Below are 23,337 nucleotides of genomic sequence, written 5' to 3'. Positions count from 1 at the left end.
TAATTTAAGAATGTCTAAATAGAAAACGTCCTATATTTTTATATATTTACTTTCCATTTTAAAACTGATAAGGATAAAATTAATATTAATATTTAAAAAAATTAAAAATTAATATTAACATATTTCACTAAAACAGTTTTAAAACGTTTTATCACTCGACTTATGGCTCCATTTGAACATTTCGAGATTTGAACCAATGAAACTATATTTTAGAAACACTATATACATTTTAAGAGAAATATAATTTTATCAAACAGCCATTTGCTCATTTAGTGGGTTTGAAATGTATATGGTGGTTCTGGCTCATGCCGTTCTTCTCAGTGGACAGGTTTTGTAGGAAATCCTATGTAAAGTTTTGAACGCCGGTCATGTTCGGCAGTTATGCAGATATTTTTGTTAAGTGTTATCGTGAAGTCGAGTTAGCAAACTAGACAAAAAAATCCATAACTGCATTACAAAATACCAATTAATTAAATAAATACTACAATCCATTGCAAAGCCAGATATCTCGTTTTTCAAATGGAAATGGGAGGATTTATTTTGTTTCAGTAAGACATATTAATATTAAATAATCTAAATAGTATTAAGTTTGCAATATAACTTATTTTTCTTCTTTTTTTTTAATACTTTTTGTTGTAAAATAATTCAAATGGGTAATAAGATATAAAACAAACACTATGTGTATGAATGAAACAGGATTTTCCCAGATATTTTTCACCGTGATGTCGTTAAATGTCTGGAAAAATCCTGTTTCCTTTTCAATCTTTCTATTGTCGAAAAACACACTTCAAACACAGAAACAACGTGTTTATTTAATTCAGCTAAAATAAAGAGATAATTGTTTTAACATGTCAGTGATTAATACGACAGCCATTATTGTAAAAATAAAATATTAGCTAAAATTATAGTATAATACAGTTTTTAATATAAAAATAAATATATTTTAAAAACCAATCTCAAAATCAAGGAATAACGTAAAGAATCATTTTGAATTCAAAAGACAAGTTACTCAAAGCCAATACCACATTTTCGAAGGTGGCGCCAAATGTTACGTATACTATACATTAGATATGTGATGCAAAGAAATAGGATGTAATTTGGTAAAAAAAGTGGTTAAAAAACAACTTTAAAAGAATGTAGTATTCTCAGAACACGGTCACATGAATAAGATGATGTAATTGAATGACTTATTGCAAATTAAATACACGTAGTTATGATTAAAATACTTTTATAATGGGTAAATCCTCATATATTCATAAACCCATATTACACTAGTGAGTTCACTACAAAACTACTAATGTATTCCACCTATCATCGATTAACTATCGAATTTGTGATTGCTGTGATGTAAAGTAACTAAATCACGTGAATGTTTCCTTTTGTTACAAATGAAACTTTACACATTATATTTAGGAAGGACTGCAATAAGGGGAATATAGTTGTTGTTCCAAATTGTATTCACACTGATGGATCTTTGGTCCATAAGAGATACAGCCAAGATCAAATAGACAAAATTGTGTGCAATAGCAAGACCAAAAAGTGACTGTGGTTGGGTTAGTTATTGTTTGCGTCGTTCACACTCTCGCTGCGTTCAAAAATCTATGTTTGGTCAAAACTGCCAGCTCTTTTATTAGTAGCTATAATGGAAACTTTTTTACATGAAACCTGTATGGAATTTCCCCTAGTTGTTGGATAATTCAAAGAAACACTTTTGAAACCAACAAGCAGGAGGTGTAGGGTTCGAGTAACTATTTTTAAATGCCATGACCCATTTTTACATAGCCTTAATTTCGTTGCGTTTAAAATTTAATTAGGTTGCTTAATTATTTTTAGATGATTTTTATATATCATAAAATATTATACAATTTGTAACTAACAAGCTGTAGTGCTAATCAGTCACAAAAATGTCAGTAGCAGTCATTTTTATATTGGCATTGTCAGATAATTCCATAGACTACATAAAATAACACTTAGGATAATTCCAATGTTTAACTAAACAACTAATTCCATCACTATGTGCAGAATAAATATATATATATATAAAAAAAACACTAGATAAGAGTAAACTTAAACTGTATGTTTAAAGTAAATTTTCTTAAACTCGATGGTCAATTGGTCAGAAGTAAATTTCAGTCAGGTTCACCAACCATCAAAATAGTGAAATAAAAATGCTCTTCAATCAACTATAAAAAAGCGAGATTTTGTGGATGATTTGACGAAACCTACAAGGAAAGTATAACATATATGGTATTTTTGAAATTAGTAAAAAGTCTAATTTCTTTTGGTTAAGTAAAAGAAAGGGTCGTTGCATTTTGAATCATTGACTTTGAACCCTACAAGTCCTGCTTGCTGGTCTTACAAAATATTTCATAATAACATTTCAAAACTATATGAAATTTCATGCAGATTTCACGTAAAAATGTTCCATTATAGATACTAATAAGACAGCTGTGATAAGCTTGAAATGTTATAACCAAACAGTTTTATGAGCGCAGCGAGCGACCGACGCAACCAGCAATTAATTTAACCAGATTTATTTGTTGGTCTTGTTCTTATGCACAACTCTGTCCATTCAATCTTTGCTGTATCTCTTACAACTTCCACTATTCCTTCAGTGTGAATAAAATTTGGAAAACCCAAATTTATATAAATTGTATAACTCATGTGTTTGGCGCCGTCTTCAATAATTGTTTGCCATCAGCTTTGAGTATGTTTTTTCAAATTAAAATTAGTTTTCACTTTCAAGTTGCAGCTTTTTTAAGTTGGTCAATTTGTATGTTAAAAATTGTAATATTATATTCATAGTTCAAAAACTGGTAGAGATGATGGAATTTTCGGACCCAAAAAAGCGTCGTTCGATAATTACAAGAATGGTATATTTGCCCCAATCTTCCTATCCAGTTTCCTATCTAGATCTGACAAGACAAGGCTGTAGGGATGACTTCGGGCACGGCAGCGGCAGTATACCTCCAAGGATGCTTAGTACTGTAATTGTTATTGGGAGAGATTACTAGCTCCGCAACCCATTTCTTGCTTGCTGCAACTAGCCTGTTGGTCTCATTCCGCAAGAGCTTTGATTACCTTAACACAATGGTGAAATGTTTCCAGGCATAACTGTTGTATGTAGTGCACAGAGAGAGGGAGAGGTAGTACAACAACCACCGTCAGACTTTGGAGCCCACTGTCTCTAACACGCTTCCACATATAGTAATACTAATAATATCTTTTATTGCGTATAAACACTAACACGTTATCGCAACGGTCAAATTAAATTAAATGCTAAACTTTTGCATCATTAATTTAATTTGAATCTCATGCACACATAACATGTTTACAGGCTCCCCAATTTTCATTAATGACGAATTCTTCTTGCTCTTGTCCCAATGTCAGTCAACCATTTATGTGGTCCCCCAAACGTGAGTATACGTCTATACTGTAGATTGGCTTTAAAGTGAACGTGGCTTCTAGATGTGTTTTAAATGCCTTGGGCACCGCAGCATTCTTAATTCAATTAGGCAGCTGGTTGATAAATTTAACTGCTGCCTGTGAAAGCAAACGTTCATATGCTAACGTTCTGCGTCTCCCAGTTCGGTAGTTATTCCTGCCTCTAGTTTTATAAGATTGTATGTCGCTACCTCGTATAGGATTACACATTGCTTTCTTGAAAAAATAAAGTCTCCAAAATATAGAGAGGCAGGGCATTTTCAACAGTTTCACATTTTTTAATACTGGTCTGTACGCCCCATTTGCAGTTTTGCAATGAATCTGATGGCTTTTTTAATAATAAACATTCTAGAAAAATCCATTTTTGCACATCCTCCACACAAATATACACCATAGGATATATGTATGTAGATTAGTTCATAATAATAAAGAGTCTTCATCATCATTTGAGTTCGGCAGTATGTGCATAATTGTCTCAGTACACAAATGCCTGAGGACAATTTTACACAAACTCTGTGTACGTCAAAATAATAGACAGAGTTAATAAAATGAAATAATAGTCTCTTTTTTATCGTTGAGTTTCCATTTCAACCATTGATCAAGGTGTATTCCAAGACATTTTACTTCATCAATCTGGGTTTCGTTCATGGTTACTGTTGGACTATAAACTAAAACTGTCTGTTGCAGATAAAACTTAATAAGTTTAATAATATAATATAATCAGTAACACTTAATAATATAAGTTTATTTTGTTGGATTTGTTTTAAGATTAAGCTCATTGAATTGCTGAGTATTATGAGACGTCATATAATATCATATATTATCTCACGATCATAATATTACACGAAATCAAAAGGAAGAGTGCAGCCATCAACAATTCCTAATTAACTGGACGATGAGATATCATCAGTAGTAGTGATACCAGGGGTAGTTATTCTGATTGCCGTCTTTCCATAGTAAGTTTCCGTCCCCTACACAATACGCAGAACGTATTTACATTCTATAGGGATTTATCGAACGGTTATTCTTATCAATATAACCGTCAATACGGTTAGTACCATTACATGTTGAGTATAACGAAATTAAAGCAGACCCCAAAAACTACAAGCAGGTTTAGAAACCACAGATATGAAGTATTCAATTGTATTTCGTAGTCAACTTTTAAATAACCTTGATAATAACTAAAAATCAAAATAATCAATTTAATATAATTTATTTTCAATGATTTAATTTTTCTATCAATAGCTTGGATATACAAACTTCACACTTCAAAGAATTGAAACAATTAAGCATTATATGAAGTTAACTGAAAAGTATGAATCGAGAAGCAAACCAAACAAGGAAGATAAAGCATAGGATGGAACTCCTTTTTGTTTTTTTAAATCTGGCCATAAAGAGGGCTAGGGTGAAAAGACAATCAGCCGTGAATTGACACTCAGCCTCTCTCATAGTAATATACTCACGATATAATACGAATACAGTTTGTTATAAATACTAATATAATTATCATATATTATGGCGAATTTTTTTAAATCAGTTAATACAACAGTAGCATTAAGTACTTGCCGTACACTAAAATTGTAAAATGAGCGACTTTTTTAAAATAATAATTAAAGTTACATTAACAGATAATAGGAACAATTGTGTAACAAGTTGTAAAATGCGATGTTAAAGGCTGATCAAACCTTAGCTTTGAATGAATTTCCAATTATGAGCAGAAACTTAAACGGTGCGTCTCACCGCGGACCGTCTTGCTCTCTTACATGCTGAATATGGGGAACCTAACCTATATATATATATATATATATATATATATATATATATATATATATATATATATATATATATATCTATATATATAAAAATGAATGTTTGTATGTTTGTCCTTTATGGAATCGTGAACTATTGGACCGATCATGATGAAAATTTGTACGTATATGTATTTTTCCACGGAGAAGGTTTATAAGCTATGCCCATCCCTTTCCCGATTCAGGATTCCGCCCCACTGGTTACAGAAATACCCATAAGAAATGCATTGCAGCAAACATATGTTAACGTCTTTTCAAATTTTTAATCAGCTGTTCTTTGTAAACATATATTACACTTATAGTTTTAAAGCATAGAGTAAGCTTAAGAGAAACGACAAATTTTGTTTAAACTGTTTTTGCAATCACTGTTAAACATAGACTTTACTATCCAGATAATACAATTCAAATTTGACGTAAAAATTCACCTTTAACTGCAATATTTATTTAATATAAACCATGCTCATGCTTGATCAGAAGAGTAATGCAGATATCATAATTACTATCTTACGTTGGCTACAAATATAAAGAATGTTATAAAATCAACCTTAGTTGTTTTTTTTTGACAGAAGTATGGTTCTCAAAACTCCGTGTGTACATATTCTCTCGATCGAGACAACAAAGCAAGCTCAATCGTGGCATCGGAGATATAACTAATTTAATCTAAAATTTATTATAGTAAAAAAAAAAATATTACTAAGTAATATAAGGACTTCGGTTCTTAAGATTTGCGTGCGAAGCCGTGGGTAACAGCTAGATAGAGGCAGGAATATGGTACATACCTTCATAATACGCCCAAGAGGCTCACGATGGAACGACTATCAATTATCTCAGCAATGTTTAGAATGTGATAGAAAAAGAATAAGTGAATATAGTGTACTGTTTTCAACGGGAAATTGCGTGCGAAGCCGCGGGCAACTTTTGCAAAAAATTATTGAAATGCGCAGCAAAGCGCGCCGGGCCCGCTAGTATATATATATAAATGAATGTTTGTATGTATGTCCTTTATAGAATCGTAAACTATTTGACCGATCATTATGAAAATTTGTATGTATATGTATTTTTCGACGGAGAAGGTTTATATGCTATGCCTATTGATGTATCTCGCCACCAGGCGGCACTGCAAAAGTTAAAAGTTTTTAAAGCTCCTGTACACTATAAACTGCGATTACGAGACAGTTAAGTATATTAAATAGCGAAAAACTATTTGAAGGCGCTAAGCTTTGATGTATGTCTTCAAAATACATTTCTGCTTGAACTTAAGCTTGAGTGTTAGACCACTTAATAATAAAGTACATGTACGAAGACAATGGCTATAAACATACACTTTTGACAGATTTTCTTGATCGTGGCAACAATACAAACTCTACATCGTCGTTGGAAATATAATTCACTTGAACCAGAAGTGCACATACACGGGCAAAGCTTACGAAAAGCGTGCGAAACCGCGGGAAACAGCTAGTAATATTATAAATGCGAAAGTGCCTCTATTTGTTTCCTTTGCTTTCACGCGTAAACTAATTAACCGATTGAATTGAAATTTTAGATGGGCATTCTTACTATTTCTGGGATGAATATAGGCGTATTCTTATTTCGAAATTCCTTCCGGGCTAAGTCCCATTCGTCTTTAAAATGGCGAAAATCCCATCTTGGTATTTAAGTTGGGTAACATTAATTTAATGAGTCTGTAAATTTAATCAGCTGTTCTGTGTAAACATTGTTTATTATTTTATATTTTTACATTTATAGTAAGTAAATTGTTTAAGGGGAGCACTGTACGAAAAACATTTTTTTTTTACATTTACTTTTTTTGCTTGCACCTTGTAGTCTGAAATCTCCTCTTTAAAATGGTATATAACACATGGGCATTATATTTTAGCAAATCGAAATTATTTTGAATACTATGGAATATTTTTTCAAGATTTTATGCCTAAAAATCGGTCCCCCGGTCGAAGTGTTAGAATATGTTGGTTTTTTTCTAGTAGAAAGTCATCTGTTATAGTAATATTGTGGTTGAAAATGTTTTTTTTTTCATTTCTCTTTATGAATACCTTTACTGCAACTATCAGCTGAGGTTTCTGCTTCTTTCTACATTCTTGTGGTTGTCTTTATGGCTATCTTTACTATAGTTTCAGTGTTATCAAGAAGTCTATATTGGTTTGTAATTTATTACAACATTTCATATATTTAATATCTGTTTGTCGAGTAAAATGCCTCGTAGTGTTTCTAAAGTATTCAAGAAACGAAGGTTTCACGGTAATCAAAGTACAAATTCAGCTAGGAAAGATCAAAATCCAGAGCAAGCTTCTGAATTGACTAGGCCTAGGCCTACTTCTTCATCTTTAAAACAGCTTAGTGAAGGTTTAGATTACTATGAAAAGGCAGTAACAGATAAGTTTGACTATACAATTGTTGATTTGTCAAAACTAGAGGAATCTATAAGCAAGATTGCTACATGCAAATATTGTAAATCCTCTTTGACTTTATCAAAGAACAGAATTTCTGGTTTGGCCTGTGAAATTGTAATCAAGTGTAACAATTGTGAGGAAAATTCAACCAAGTTTCAAAACTGTGAAAGTGTAGTGTTCAATAAAGCAGGTAAATACCATAAAATATATGATCTGAACGTAAGATTGGTTTTAGGCCTACGCAACATTGGTAAGGGTCGCATTGCAGCAGAAAAACTGTGTAGTGTTATGAACTTGGACACTCCCTATGTTAGGTTTCATTTATATGAGGAGTTTTTAAATACTCATGCTGCTAAGGTTTGCAAATTTTCTATGTCAAAAGCAGTTCTAGAGACTATTGATCTCAACGAGAAATCTACTGACATGGCAGTAGCTGTTGATAGTTCGTGGCAGCGTAGAGGCCACAAATCCCTAAACGGTGTAGTTTCTGCCGACATCTCTGATCACAGGCAAAGTGGTAGATGTAGAGATTTTGTCCAAGTATTGCTTGTGCAAGGGGAGACTAGAAGATAGGCATGATGTTGAGTGTTCAGGCAACTTTAGGGGTTCAAGTGATGCCATGGAAGTTACTGGTGCTATAAACATTTTCAAGCGATTCCAGGATTTATACACTGTACGCTACACCTAATATTTAGGCGATGGAGATACAAAGGCTCATGCTGCAGTGCTTGAAAGTAAGCCGTATGGTGATATTAATATAGAAAAGATAGAGTGTATTGGACATGATCAGAAGAGAATGGGGACCAGACTTCGTTATTTGAAATCGACAAATAAGAAACTTGTCGAAACTTGTCGGGTTGACCGATGCGGGCTTCCTTGAGATTCAAAAGTATTATGGTTAAGCTATTAGGCGAAACTATAAAAATGTTCAATATATGAAAAAAGCAATCTGGGCTGAATTTGTCCACATATCTAATGATAATCCTCAGCATGGGCTATGTCCGGACAGCGTTGACACTTGGTGCAAGTATCGGAAAGCTATAAGAGAAAATGAAACATATGATCATACAAAACATGTCCACTTGCAAGCTCGTATAATGGCTTTCATAAAACCAAATTTTCAGAGATTTGTCTGATACCAGATTGCTGCAAAAATGTTTAGGAGGCAAAACACAGAACAGTAATGAGTCGCTCAAAAATGTCATTTGGAGTTTTGTTCCTAAAGGAACATTTGTTAGGCTAAAAACTCTTAGCTTAGGTGTATATTTGGCAGTGTCTTGTTTCAATGATGTTGCAGTGATTCTTTGCAAATTATTGGAGGAATGTGGATTCAAACCTGGAAAAAACCTAGTATATGGCTGTCAAAGAGTCGACCAACGAAGAATCAAAGCAGCAGATAAAGCCGAAGATGAGCTCGAAAAAAAGATAAGACAGCATAAAAACTTGCTAAAAAGAAGACTCGAAGACAAATTTGAGGAAGAAGAGGGATAAGAGCCATCATATGGATTAGGATTATATTGAAGTTCCATGTCTTAGGTAGGCTAATAAAACCTGTTTTGTTATACGCTTATAGTGTCTTTCTTTTTTCATATTTTCCGAAAACTTGTATTTTTCGAATGTCATGTTCCTTTTCTCAGAACTCCTTTAAGATATCATCCTGAAATTTTTACTGCTAGTGTATTACATCTATCTTCTCATGCGAAACCAATAAAATAATGATAAATATTAAATTAAATATAAACAAATTAAAAAGTTAATTTTAGAATACTTTTTTGTAGATAATGTTTATAAAATTCAGAAAAATATTAAAAATTGTACATATGTTAAAAAAGTTTGGTTCAGTATGAAGCAGAAAAGTTGTAATTTTAGATAAAACAAACATTAGCAAGGTATCTTATGTAGGTCTTGAGAAAAAACAATATATGTTAACATGGAAAAAGACAGGGCGCAGTGCTCCCCTTAAAGAGTTGACACACATTTTTACACAGTTTTAGTTCTCAGCTATTAGGTAAGTGTTAATCTCTCTTTGAAGTAATCGACATGAACTATGTTAGATGAAATTTCGCTAGACTGTTCTTTTGAACTAATTTACCATTTCCAGCTCTAAATGTTCTAAAATATTAAAACACATTTACTACAAACTCAAATACTACGATAAAACCCGTCTTAGTTCTCTTTCGACAGAAGTATACTTGTCTGATCTTTGATATATTTTCTTGATCAAGAGACAAAAAATCAATTATGGACAAAACATACTAAGAAGGAAGTAAATTATAATGGCTATAATTATACAATTTCTACGTTTCTTGATCGTAGCAACAAGGTAAACTCAGCATTGGCGTCGGAAATATAATTCACTCGAACCAGCAGTTTAGCATACACGTGTAACGCCTACTAAATTGCATGCAAAGTGGCGGGTAACTGCTGGCAGTGCAGATGTAAGAGACAATATAGTCTATTTTTTACTATATATTTAAATCTACCTATGTTGTCTTTTGCCAAAAGTAGCCTTCTCAGAGCTGTGTATGTATATATGTTTTCTTGTTCGGGAGAGAGGTAAAATCAACTTTGGAACCAAAAATATTTAGACCGGAGAAAATTGAAATAACCATAAATATACACTTTTTCACATATTCTCTTGATTGTGGCAACAAGGCAAACTCAACATAGGTGACGGAAATATAATTCCCTAGACTGAAAATGCTTATGCACGTGCAAAACCCGTAGGTTTTGCAATTTCGTAAAATTGCGTGTGAAGCCACGGATAAATGCTAGCAATTAAAATATATACCAAATATAACATATCAAGAACAGAACAAACGACACTGATTTGATATAAAATAGTGCTTGAGCACATAAAAATTCTTAGAGAAATTTAAAAAATTGCATTTGATGAATTATATATAAAATCTCCATTGACAAAATGTGCATGTATTTATATTTATATTTTTTTTACATTTATATATAGTGGTTACTAATATTATAAAATTTGTTTTATTCCAAAGATAAGTGACTAGAGATATTTCTGAAATCACGTGTCTAGGATTTTGTTATATTTGTACGAGTAATATCGTACTTATTTTCTTATATTTAAGTTATATTACCATCCACAGGGACTGTTGTGATCTACGTGACATGTATTTTTATTCCACCATAACGTCTCAACTGCTTTTCAGCTTTTGATTTACCATAGCTCTTTGAATTCCTCACTTCCCTTGTACAGTAGTGTCATAGGCTATATTGTATTTTTGGGTTGGCCCACCTAATTTTAATCCAAACTTAATTCATCTGCTGGATGAATATATATACGTATGCTAGTCACCATAACTTCGTAACATCGTTTTTGATTTGGATTCTTCACTCATTGGATTTCTTGCTTTGCCGGAAGTGTCACAGGTTGAATTACCTGAGGTGAGTATTTGAAACGAATAGCTCCAATTAGTCATTCGTTCATATTTATAACATATAATTACATATAATATGATAATAATCATTAGTAATATGAAAATGACGTGGTCTTTGACCAGCGAGACAGGATAAAGTGGCAGATGTTACGGCGGATTAATCCAAATAGTCATCACTTAATTTTAGATGCTGAGCAAAACGTTCCTGGGTAGAAATTTTAAACATGCAAGCCAAACGAAAATAGATCCTACGAACCAAATTGGTCACTCAAGACTATATTTTCTTTAAAATGTATTACTGACAATGGTTGATTTTAATGGATCCGGGATCTTGAACATTTCCCTCCCACATTTATATGTTATTGGAATATAATAGTACCCTTAAATTCCTTAAGAATCCCTTCAGGACCTTTTTTATTCCTATTATTTGTAAACTGCAAGCAGGGTTATAGCCAGCCTGAGAATTAGCAAACTGCATAGCCTCAATCACTCAGATACTCTATTAGTTGGATTGCAGCATAGCACAGTGGTTTCCCGCACACGTTTTTGTGTGTGATACAGCTTTCTCTCATTAGCTGTTAGTTGCTAAGTGTTATAAAATGGTTTAAAACATAACACTCTACGCGTACTACAAAATAACCTTGTCGTACATGATCTGGTTTGTTGTATTTTTAGCAAATACAGCCGGCAGCGAATCTATGTCAGCTGATAAGTCGAATGAAAGGAAGGTCGCGGCTGGGCTGACTGTGGTGGGAGGGACCAGCTGATATTCAAGGTGGACTGAGGCAATGGAGAGAGAGCAGGCGGACATTCCACGAGAGCGGAACCACGCCGCTGGCACGGGCAACTGCAGTTGGATACTCTGAGGTCGGCTGGACGGTTTCGGCAAACACTTTCCTGCAGAACTATCGCTTCTTCGGTAGTTGAAGTTTGTTATTGACGATGGAATTTATGAAAGGATAACAGGATTTCGGACATTTGCCATCGTTATAGGTTATAAAAGGTGTAACACAACGTTTCGAGGATAGGAATCTATCCTCTTCGTCAGGTGGGGGAGGAGTTATTACATAAAACAATAAAGTGAACAGAAAGAAGTAAAGAAGGGAAAGATAAGTTCCAACATACCCAAAAGCTGTTTGGAGTCCAGTCCAGTCCAGGTCTTGCCATTGCACAGGATGCATTATTTTTGTATGTATTAATACCTCCCCCACCTGACGAGATGATAGATTCAAATCCTTGAAACGTTGCGTTATACATTTTATAAACCATAACGATGGCAAATGTCCAAAATCATTTTATCCTTTCAACGGTGAGAGATGTGCACTCTAGCTGTAGAATATACAAATTTACAGATAATTTGATAATTTTGGCCAATGTGTGTATTAAAATAAATATTAAAATAAAAATAACCTTTTAAAACTAAATGAATACTAAAATTATGCAACTAGAAGAACCTACTGATAATTCTAGAAGAAAGTACATTATATTATAAAATAATAGTAACATATTACAATCTGTAAAGCTTATAGCATTAATATCAATCTTGGCCAGACGTAAATAAAAAAAAAAACTTGTTTAATATTTCTTCTCAAGTAATTTCCACTTGTCTCTTGTGGGCGTGGTATTATGAGATAAAATATATCTAATTACAGTGAAATAAACTAAAGTCTCAGTGAAATGGGCGGATGAATTCAAATGTCATCTGTTCTAAAAGTTGTTTCTGTAAGTGCCTCAAATCGATTGTGAGAGAACGCAATGTCCTAGAATGAGTAAAACGGTTTCTCAAGGAAATCAACCATTGAGAACAGTTCTTAAACATGTTCATGCATGTTTAAGTAGAGAATGAGCCACAGCTCGTATGTCGGGTGTTAGATTCTTGAATTTTCAAATGTGATCGTATATCATGTTATTTATTAGTTTAAAGGTATTTATAAACCAACCTCTTTGTAAAAAAAAGTAACCCGATGGCTTTTCGTTTTGAAATGATGGCTGAAAATGGAAAATGTAGGACTTTAACGTATCGCAGCATTTTTACTACGGGTGTGAAGACAAAATATATTTTTTCATATTACCGTTCCCAGGAAATTCTGGATTATGTAATTATTTAATATGATAATGTTCTTAAAAAGCCTCTCCACGAAAAAAGTCAAATTTTTGTAAATTTTAATATAATCACCTCAAATTTTCAGCTGCGTATATAAATCGCCAAACACATAGATTGCTTCGTCTTTTCAAACCATTACCTACTTGTGTACTTGAACTGTTTTCGAGCTTCAGTAATATTTTAGTAATCCATGGTGTTTCAGGGATCATTTTAACATGTTAAAAAGTGCGGTAAAAGCCATGGAAATTTTGTTTGGAGGAGTGTATTATGTATACACATCGTAAGCACAAGGAACACATTCGTACACATTTATGTGTAGCACTGTACACATACTGCACATCTTCCACGTTTGCGTATAAAGAAGACAAGTTGAGAAGCCAACACTAAAAATTGCACTCAACGGGAATAATTTGGAATCATGGGCTTAATTCAGTCACGTAACATATATGATTAGTGTCGTAAAATAACATAAACATCAGTAAAAATTACATCTACTAAAGTAAATTCACATCATCTACTGTAGAATACAACAAAATTAAGTAACTAAGTTTATAATGTACGTCATTATTATTTTATAAACATTACACAACCTACGTATACCAGTACTACACATACTAACAACTAGAGTACATAGGTAAATAAATGATCACTGCAGTACCTAAGCCACCTTTTGATAAGATTAAAAATGTTAAGACGCAATATTTAGGAAATCTATTAATTTATAATTATTAAATAATACATGACATAATACTACAGCTTTTAATTACAAAGATTATAATAAAGATATACAGAAAAAAATTTGTATAATTAAATACAGTACACTCCATAAGAATGGCCATTTAGGAACCACAATAGCTGTACATTCTCAAGTGAGACAATACAGCATCAGAAAACTATTAACGACTGTTCAGCGTACAAATTGATGCAATAACTGATTGGTTCACGTAAAAACCATCATTGACTACGACTTTTTAGCGAACTTATACCTTTGAGTCGAGTGTTTGCTGCAAGTGTTGAATAATATTTGACATAAAAACATTGCAAAAGTGGTAGAGTTGCAGAAGAATGAAAACAATTGATTGACTAATTGTCTCTAAATGTCAAACTACACAATGTCCAACGTACGGCAGACCGGCTCGTCGTGGGAAGCATCGCGCTGGCTCCACAACGGGCAACGTCCTGGCTAAGTAGTATCACAATCTAATGGAACGATGTTTGTTTTTTTTTTAAGTAAACAACATTTTTTAAGCATCTTATTTCCCTAAGGAACTTATTTTTTAATTAATGGGACTCATTCTCTCACGTACAGATGCTATGCACCTATGTGAGGAAAATATTTCCACAAATATTAGAGTAGTCTATATATAAGTATTTAATTTTTTTTACAATTTTATGTTTGGTTTTAATTACTAAAGTAATTTTATATTATAAATGAAAAATTGTGCTCCTAAGATTTTTAAATTATTGTATCATAATGGAAATAAAGATGTTTTTGATTTTTTTATTTGATCAATATAGATGTAGAAATAATAGAGTTTCACAGCAAATTTCAACCCTCTAGGTGAACTCGTCCGATAGTTATTGTGCTTACAGACAGGCATATCGCATGTGGTGGGAGAGCATTCGTTAAACGTTCAGCCAATTAGTTTCTGTACCACATTTCTATTATTTTCTCAAACCCAATAATAAACCATATCTTTACAGAAGTCCAAAACTGATAAAGTTAAACATTTTGCACTCACGAGGTCGATGCTTGGTCGTATAAGGGCTAAGATGTGAACTATTAAAAGGCGGTGAGACCTAAAAGTACACGCCTATTGTGTTCTCGTGAGGCATTGACATAAAAACCTATAACGCTGAACACTGATATTGGTAGATAATGTTCATTCTCGGGAAAGACACATAACATCGTTTCTGGCCGTATAAGGGTTGATATATTTACTACATGAGGGTGAAAACTATAAATCTCGCGTGCTAGTGAGCCATAGACATATAAACATCTAACTCTGAACACTGATCTTGGTAGATAATGATAACTGTAGTGAAAAACACATAACATCGATGCTGGCCATATAAGGGTTACGACACCCATTACGCGGGAATGAACGTAATAATTATATATCGATTAAACTGATATTTTTCAAGGCACTTTTCCTAAAAGGTTATGTTTACGTCTGATTTAGATGTTGAACAATAAGTTGTGTTTGATGCGACTATTGCATGTACGAAGATCTTAGATTAAATATAAGTGGAAGTTAATGAGCCTAGATACATTACAATCATTTTCGGAGACGACCTAATTGGATCATATCATTACGAATAAATGTAACATATAGGCCAGGCTCCTATTATTTATGCCTCTGACTCCATAATGTATCCTCGTAGCAACGTTGAGTGGTCATGCACAATGTACTAAATGTACTATACAGTACATCAGTTTGAAATTACTGATTATAAAAATACTGGTTAACAGTTGTCCTAATAACAAATTAATAGTTGTCCTAATCATATATAATCATCATTTTATGAGTGGTTTTCTAACATGTGAAGTATCTGCTTTACTCCAAACATTACACTAGGAGAATTTGGGTAGAAAATATTATTTTTAATGCAGGCTTTAATATTTTATTCCGTTAAAAAATTTGTAATATTTTTGGAAAAAACTGTCTTTTTTCAACTATAATGACATTTTTACAAACATTGTTGTTTAATATTGTTAAATATAAAATATAAAGTAAAATCGGTACATTATATACTTGTATAAGCGTTTAATACACGTTTTGTTTATTCGTAGGTTATAGTTATACTAAACGCTATAACATTAACTTGTGATAACGCGTTAAACTAGTCACACATTTAGATTAACGGCGTTATATTAATATGTTGCGAATATACCAAGTACAAAGATCTTCTTGGGTAACAACCCTGAAACATCAGTACGTTACCTTGCTGCTGATTCACCATAATTTCTTAAAAGACATTCTAATTTGAATCTAACTTATCCTTTGGACTTCTCATTTCGTCGAAAGTGCAATGTGTATGTATATTACAGTATATGACTAACGAGCTCAACGGATTTCGCTAAACGACCTATTAATGGATGTACTTACGATAAACAATAAACATACGATAATGAATTTTACCACACAACATATATTTGATGTTACCACGACTAAATGAGTGTCACGATTGCATGTCACAGAATGTTTACCAAGAGTTCTAACCAAAATTAATTTTATGACTAAAATATTTATTATAATTTACAAATAATATTATAAACACTTACAGAGATGATGCAATGATTATTCAGAAGAATATGGCGTTGCTGTTGGGATTTATGTCGAACATACGTCCTTAAAGGGTGGAACTTACGGAGAATTTCGCCAAAACATTCTCTTCCGAGATGATCAGCGAATTGTTTTTTATACATAATGTCTCTTAGTTACTTCTTGTTACTCTTTTATGGATATTACATTTCTGTTAGTCGTAATTATTTACCTGTGAGTATCAATGTTATATTTCAGTGAATTTAAATATCTTTAATGTTCGCCAGTTTGTATCTTCTTACTGTACTAAAAATGTATTTGTGATACAAGTATTTGTAAGTTACAGCTACTCATATACCAGTACCGTATCACACCCGTAACCACACTGTAGTACCGTTACATCTAGCACCCAGTACCGTATCTTATAGGTATGCGATACACTGTAGTACCGTTACATCTAGCACAGGTTATAAATGACACAGTGTTGTAAACCACTATAGGTATGCCACAATGCTCTATACACTGTAGTACCGTTACATCTAGCACAGGTTATAAATGACATATTGTTAGATTCAGTATTAAACCGTATCAGTAAACCACTATAGGTATGCCACAATGCTCTATACACTGTACCGTTACATCTAGCACAGGTTACCACCGTATCACACCCGTAAACCACTATAGGTATGCCACAATGCTCTATACACTGTTGTACCGTTACATCTAGTTATAAATGACATATTGTTAGATTCAGTATTAAACCGTATCACACCCGTAAACCACTATAGGTATGCCACAATGCTCTATACACTGTAGTACCGTTACATCTAGCACAGGTTATAAATGACATATTGTTAGATTCAGTATTAAACCGTATCGCACACCCGTAAACCACTATAGGTATGCCACAATGCTCTATACACTGTTGTACCGTTACATCTAGCACAGGTTATAAATGACATATTGTTAGATTCAGTATTAAACCGTATCGCACCCGTAAACCACTATAGGTATGCCACAATGCTCTATACACTGTTGTACCGTTACATCTAGCACAGGTTATAAATGACATATTGTTAGATTCAGTATTAAACCGTATCACACCCGTAAACCACTATAGGTATGCCACAATGCTCTCTATACACTGTTGTACCGTTACATCTAGCACAGGTTATAAATGACATATTGTTAGATTCAGTATTAAACCGTATCACACCCGTAAACCACTATAGGTATGCCACAATGCTCTATACACTGTAGTACCGTTACATCTAGCACAGGTTATAAATGACATATTGTTAGATTCAGTATTAAACCGTATCACACCCGTAAACCACTATAGGTATGCCACAATGCTCTATACACTGTAGTACCGTTACATCTAGCACAGGTTATAAATGACATATTGTTAGATTCAGTATTAAACCGTATCACACCCGTAAACCACTATAGGTATGCCACAATGCTCTATACACTGTTGTACCGTTACATCTAGCACAGGTTATAAATGACATATTGTTAGATTCAGTATTAAACCGTATCACACCCGTAAACCACTATAGGTATGCCACAATGCTCTCTATACACTGTAGTACCGTTACATCTAGCACAGGTTATAAATGACATATTGTTAGATTCAGTATTAAACCGTATCACACCCGTAAACCACTATAGGTATGCCACAATGCTCTATACACTGTAGTACCGTTACATCTAGCACAGGTTATAAATGACATATTGTTAGATTCAGTATTAAACCGTATCACACCCGTAAAACCACTATAGGTATGCCACAATGCTCTATACACTGTTGTACCGTTACATCTAGCACAGGTTATAAATGACATATTGTTAGATTCAGTATTAAACCGTATCACACCCGTAAACCACTATAGGTATGCCACAATGCTCTATACACTGTTGTACCGTTACATCTAGCACAGGTTATAAATGACATATTGTTAGATTCAGTATTAAACCGCATCGCATAAATAACGAACCACGTTTGCGGCGAGGGGGGCGATCGGTTACTGTTAACAGGCCATCATTCTTCGCGTGCGGTGTCGGATCAGTTTACGGCCCGGGCTGACACGGCACAACACAATGCTGAAGCTGGGAGCAAGATGGCTGAGGCTACAGTAAATGTACAGTTGGAACAAGTAGGGCTATTAATATGACGTCAGCGCACCTACTCGCTGCCGAGGTCATTGACCTAGGTTCTCTCCTGGCAGACAATCAGTCGTAAACATTCAACCGCTTCAGATACAAGTACAAACTGAACACAACATCAACAATGTCTTTGGTTTACGAGTATGATAACTCGTGAGCTTACTAGTAAAATTGTGTCATGCGAAAAGCATTGCATCTCTCCTCTTACATGTTTAATCTGCGTCATCAACCGAGTTCATGAGATGCAAAATCTGCTTTTTTATATCATTTTATAAAATGCAATATCTGAAGAATAATTAAATAAACTGAGTCTAGTGTAACATGTGTAAATTTGTGGATTAATGAGGAGGCCAATCCATAACTTTTAAATGGAAGTTGTACTACTTTATAAGTATATAATATTTTCCCCATTTTTATTGCTATCTTAAAGCTCAGATATTTAGCTATGCCGGCTTTGAACTTCATTGACTATTTCTTCACTATCTAAATTTTGTGTACATTAGTCTCCATGTGTACATTGTCTACATTCAGAAAGGGTTTTGATCCTCAAGAGTCACGGCTTTCCGGACAGGTATAACTGTAACAGTTGTATTCATTGTTGTGCGGAAAGTCCGTACAATCGCAATATACGATACAAGGAAGGCAAGGCGGCCTTGAGTCTTGGTGGAAATGGAGATGGCCGAACTTAGTCACCACCTTTGGTGATATGAACGCAGGTAAATACATAAATCGTAACTGCAAGACGTGTTACCTCTTAATTGAATAGACTTCCTGTGTCCTTGGTAGCACTACAGTGCAATACTTATTAGAACTATTAATATCAGTAACGAAAGGAATTCATTTATTTTTGGACACGTCTTTACGATAAGTCAAAATATTAAACAATGTATTTTAAATATAAATTAAAATTACAGTTGCTACTGGTGGGATACGTCTGCAAAGCGACCTTGAGTTTAAGGTGGCCATTCATCACTGTTGTGTACATACAATGTGAGAGCCAGACGTACTGTGACAAGTAGAGCGAGAGAGGCCTGGCCACTGTCACGGTCGCCTGCCCGCCCAGTCGCCCCGCCACGCCAAGCCACTTCTTCCGTCATAGACTCAACGCGCCAGTCTGATACTGTACAAGAGTGTTGCTTAATTTAAGAGTAAAACTGACTAAAACTGTGTTTATTTGTTTCATATTAGTTCCAATTTTGTTCAATATCAATTCTACTTAAAATCAATCGTCCTGATAACATTTACGACCGTGATTACCGAAACTGAAGTCTTAGTTAGAAATAAGTAGCATTGCCAGTGGCTATTTCAATAAAGCAAACAGCTATTAATACTAGTCTAGCTTTTCGTAATATACAATAATTTTAAAACCAGTTTTACAGTTAAACATCAAACGAACATATTTAGATTTATGGTAAGGTTCTGATTTTTTTTTTAAATTTTGTAATGGTGGATATTTTAACAACAGAAAAGTATAAATGTTTTAAAGGTTTCTCTGTTATAATCGTGAATGTTTACTAAAGTCACTTCTGTAGTTTATCAAGAAAAAACACAAGCCACACTGTGTGACTTGTTTGTAGTCACTATACAAACTAATCTCAAAACTACTTTCGTTTTTTACGTATGTATGTATTTTTGCTTAAGGTTTTTTCTTTATGGTGTATTAAAATTTAAAAAGATTATAAAGACACTGGTTGCAGTTGCATAAATACATCTTTTGCTCGTAAAAATGGCTTTTTAATGGTTTAATGTTTAAAATAATTAAAGCTTAGAAAATTTTGCCGAATTTTTATTGCATTTTTTACAAGTAGTCTACTAAACGAAAAGGTTTATTTCTATATTTTATTTGAATTATTTGATTGTATTTTTCTTGTCTCATTGAAACCAGAACAAATAATTAGGGGTTCCACAATTTAGTGCTACAGTACACATATACTCGAAGGATATAAAATAGTAACTATGAGTAGAGAGACGAAAACTATGGTACGTACTGAAATATTAACTGTTGAAAGAATTATTGTGCGATAAATTCCTACAATCGCAATACAAGGGAGTCAATGCGAGCTTAGCGTAGTGGAGATAGATGAAGCATCATACGGTATTTTCCGTGAGGAACTGACATCCTCAACGGCATCAGCCACTTTCCCAGATGAGATCAAGGGTGGTGTAATTTCCTCGTCTTGTGCTGCAACTTCTAAGGGAGAGGCAGGGCAAGATGAGGAAGTCACCTTCCCTTATCACTATTCCAATGACTATTCCAGTATAATACCTCCCCCCTTGGTTTAGTCCTGAAATCGAGCGTAGTTCCTTTCCTGATGCCCCCCAACAACCCCAGACTAAAGTGTCATGCGACCCGTGCTGAGAGTCTCTTGGCACTGGGGGTATATTCAGTGTCTTCAACGGACCCTTCTGGGAGCCAGGGGACACCCAGTCCTAATTACCTTTATCTTCCTATTCGGATCATTGGGAAGATGGACTGCAAACACTCGGTTCTCGTAGGATCATAATGGAGAATGAATTAACACCAAAAACCGAAACTCAAGAGGTAAATGAAACTCAACCAGAAGAACTACCGATTGAGCAACTAAGAGTGTCTGAAAGTCCCCAATGAAAGAATATAGGCTTCTCCTGTCAAAAGGCGAAGTTCGGCCGGAAGAGCCAAAAAGAAGCTGCTCTCGAGAGGCGAACTACGAAAGCGGAGGATTGAAGAGGCCCTACTAAAGGTAAGCTGGTAATCCCCCAGAAAGGCAGAAGAGGTGGGAATAGAAAACACGAGCTCTGGTAAAACCATACAATGAAGCCGGTTCCTCAAAGGGAGCTTTTGTACAAAAAAGAGGTACAGGGGTAAAAGAAGAGGTCTTGGATATAACTCTGGCTAGCAACTATTTTGCGACTAAAGGAGTGTACTAGACTCTAGACTGGAGTGTACTAGATAAAACATCTGCTTCAGACCATAGCTATATCTCCTTTAACATGAGATCGAACAAAATAAATGAGACCTACATAAATACAAAGAAAACAGATTGGATAGGTTTTAATGCGGTGCTAAGACGCAATCTAGTAAGGGAAAAGAGGTATCAAGCACAAGGGGTCGATGATATGGCTAACTCTCTGCAAAAGGCCATAATAGAATCGTACCATAAAGTTTACCCCATAATGGAAAAGAACTCAAGGGAAAAACCATGTTGGTGGAACCAGGGGCCGGAAACCTTGAGGAAAAACATATAATAGCATATAATATATGCAAACGTGCAGGGAACTGGGATAGGTACTCTGCTGCCCTAACAAGGTAAAATAAAGAGGCGAGAAGAGCTAATAGAAGAAAGCTCATGGAGAGCATTCTATCAGAGTATTAATAAGGTACCTGACTGTACAAAACTTTAACAAGCCCTAGCTCGAAGCCCCATAGATGTGGTGGATACTATACTTAGTGAAGATGGAACTCACACCAAGGATCCTGAGAAGACCCTTCAGTGTTTTCTGAACACACACTTCCTAGGATCTTTTCAGACCAGTGAAACAGTTGTTAGTGAGCGCCGGCGAGAACCTAGAGAGAGCCCGTCAAAGGAGGATTGGACTGTCATCAACTACTCAGAGATGAAATGGGCCCTAGAGTCTTCACGAGCAGGTAAGTTCGGAAGTAATAATTACTGTGTGGAAGGTTTTTACAATCACAATGTGCTATACAATGGAGAAAATCTGGACTTGAGACGTAGTGGAGATGGGGAAGCATCATATGGTATCAACTTATAGTAGCATGAACGCCGCGCCGGTAAGTTCCGAAGTAGTTACTGCTGTAAGAACTATTGGGCGGGAGGTCTGTACAATTGCAATGATGATACAAGGGATGCAAGGCGGCCTTGAGACGTGGTGGAGATGGTGAAGCACCATACGGTATCAACTTCTAGTGACATGAACGCAGGTAAGTTCCGAAGTAGTTACTGCTGTAAAAACTGTAGTGTGGGGGTAGTCTGTACTATTGCAATGTTTGATACAAGGGAGGCAAGGCGGCCTTGGGGCGTGGTGGAGATGGTGAGCAGGGTATCAACTTCTAGTGACACGAACGGTATCCGAAGTAGTTACTGCTGTAAGAACTGTAGTGTAGTCTGTACTATTGCAATGTTTGATACAAGGGAGGCAAGGCGGCTTGGGGCGTGGTGGAGATGGTGAAGCACCATGCGGTATCAACTTCTAGTGACACGAACGCAGGTATGTCCGAAGTAGTTACTGCTGTAAGATTGTGCGGGAGGTCTGTACAATTGCAATGATGATACAAGGGATGCAAGGCGGCCTTGAGACGTGGTGGAGATGGTGATGCACCATACGGTACATGAACGCAGGTAAGTCCGAAGTAGTTACTGCTGTAAGAACTATTGGGCGAGGTCTGTACAATTGCAATGATGATACAAGGGATTGCAAGGCGGCCCTTGAGACGTGGTGGAGATGGTGATGCACATTACGGTACATGAACGCAGGTAAGTTCCGAAGTAGTTACAGCTGTAAGAACTATTGGGCGGGAGGTCTGTACAATTGCAATGATGATACAAGGGATGCAAGGCGGCCTTGAGACGTGGTGGAGATGGTGATGCACCATACGGTACATGAACGCAGGTAAGTTCCGAAGTAGTTACTGCTGTAAGAACTATTGGGGGGGAGGTCTGTACAATTGCAATGATGATACAAGGGATGCAAGGCGGCCTTGGACGTGGTGGTGGAGATGGTGATGCACCATACGGTACA

The sequence above is a fragment of the Homalodisca vitripennis genome, chromosome 5 (assembly GCF_021130785.1).
Source record: "Homalodisca vitripennis isolate AUS2020 chromosome 5, UT_GWSS_2.1, whole genome shotgun sequence".
Taxonomy (NCBI): Eukaryota; Metazoa; Arthropoda; class Insecta; order Hemiptera; family Cicadellidae; genus Homalodisca; species Homalodisca vitripennis.
The sequence above is the reverse complement of the archived record's forward strand: the minus strand, read 5'-3'. Positions refer to the sequence as shown.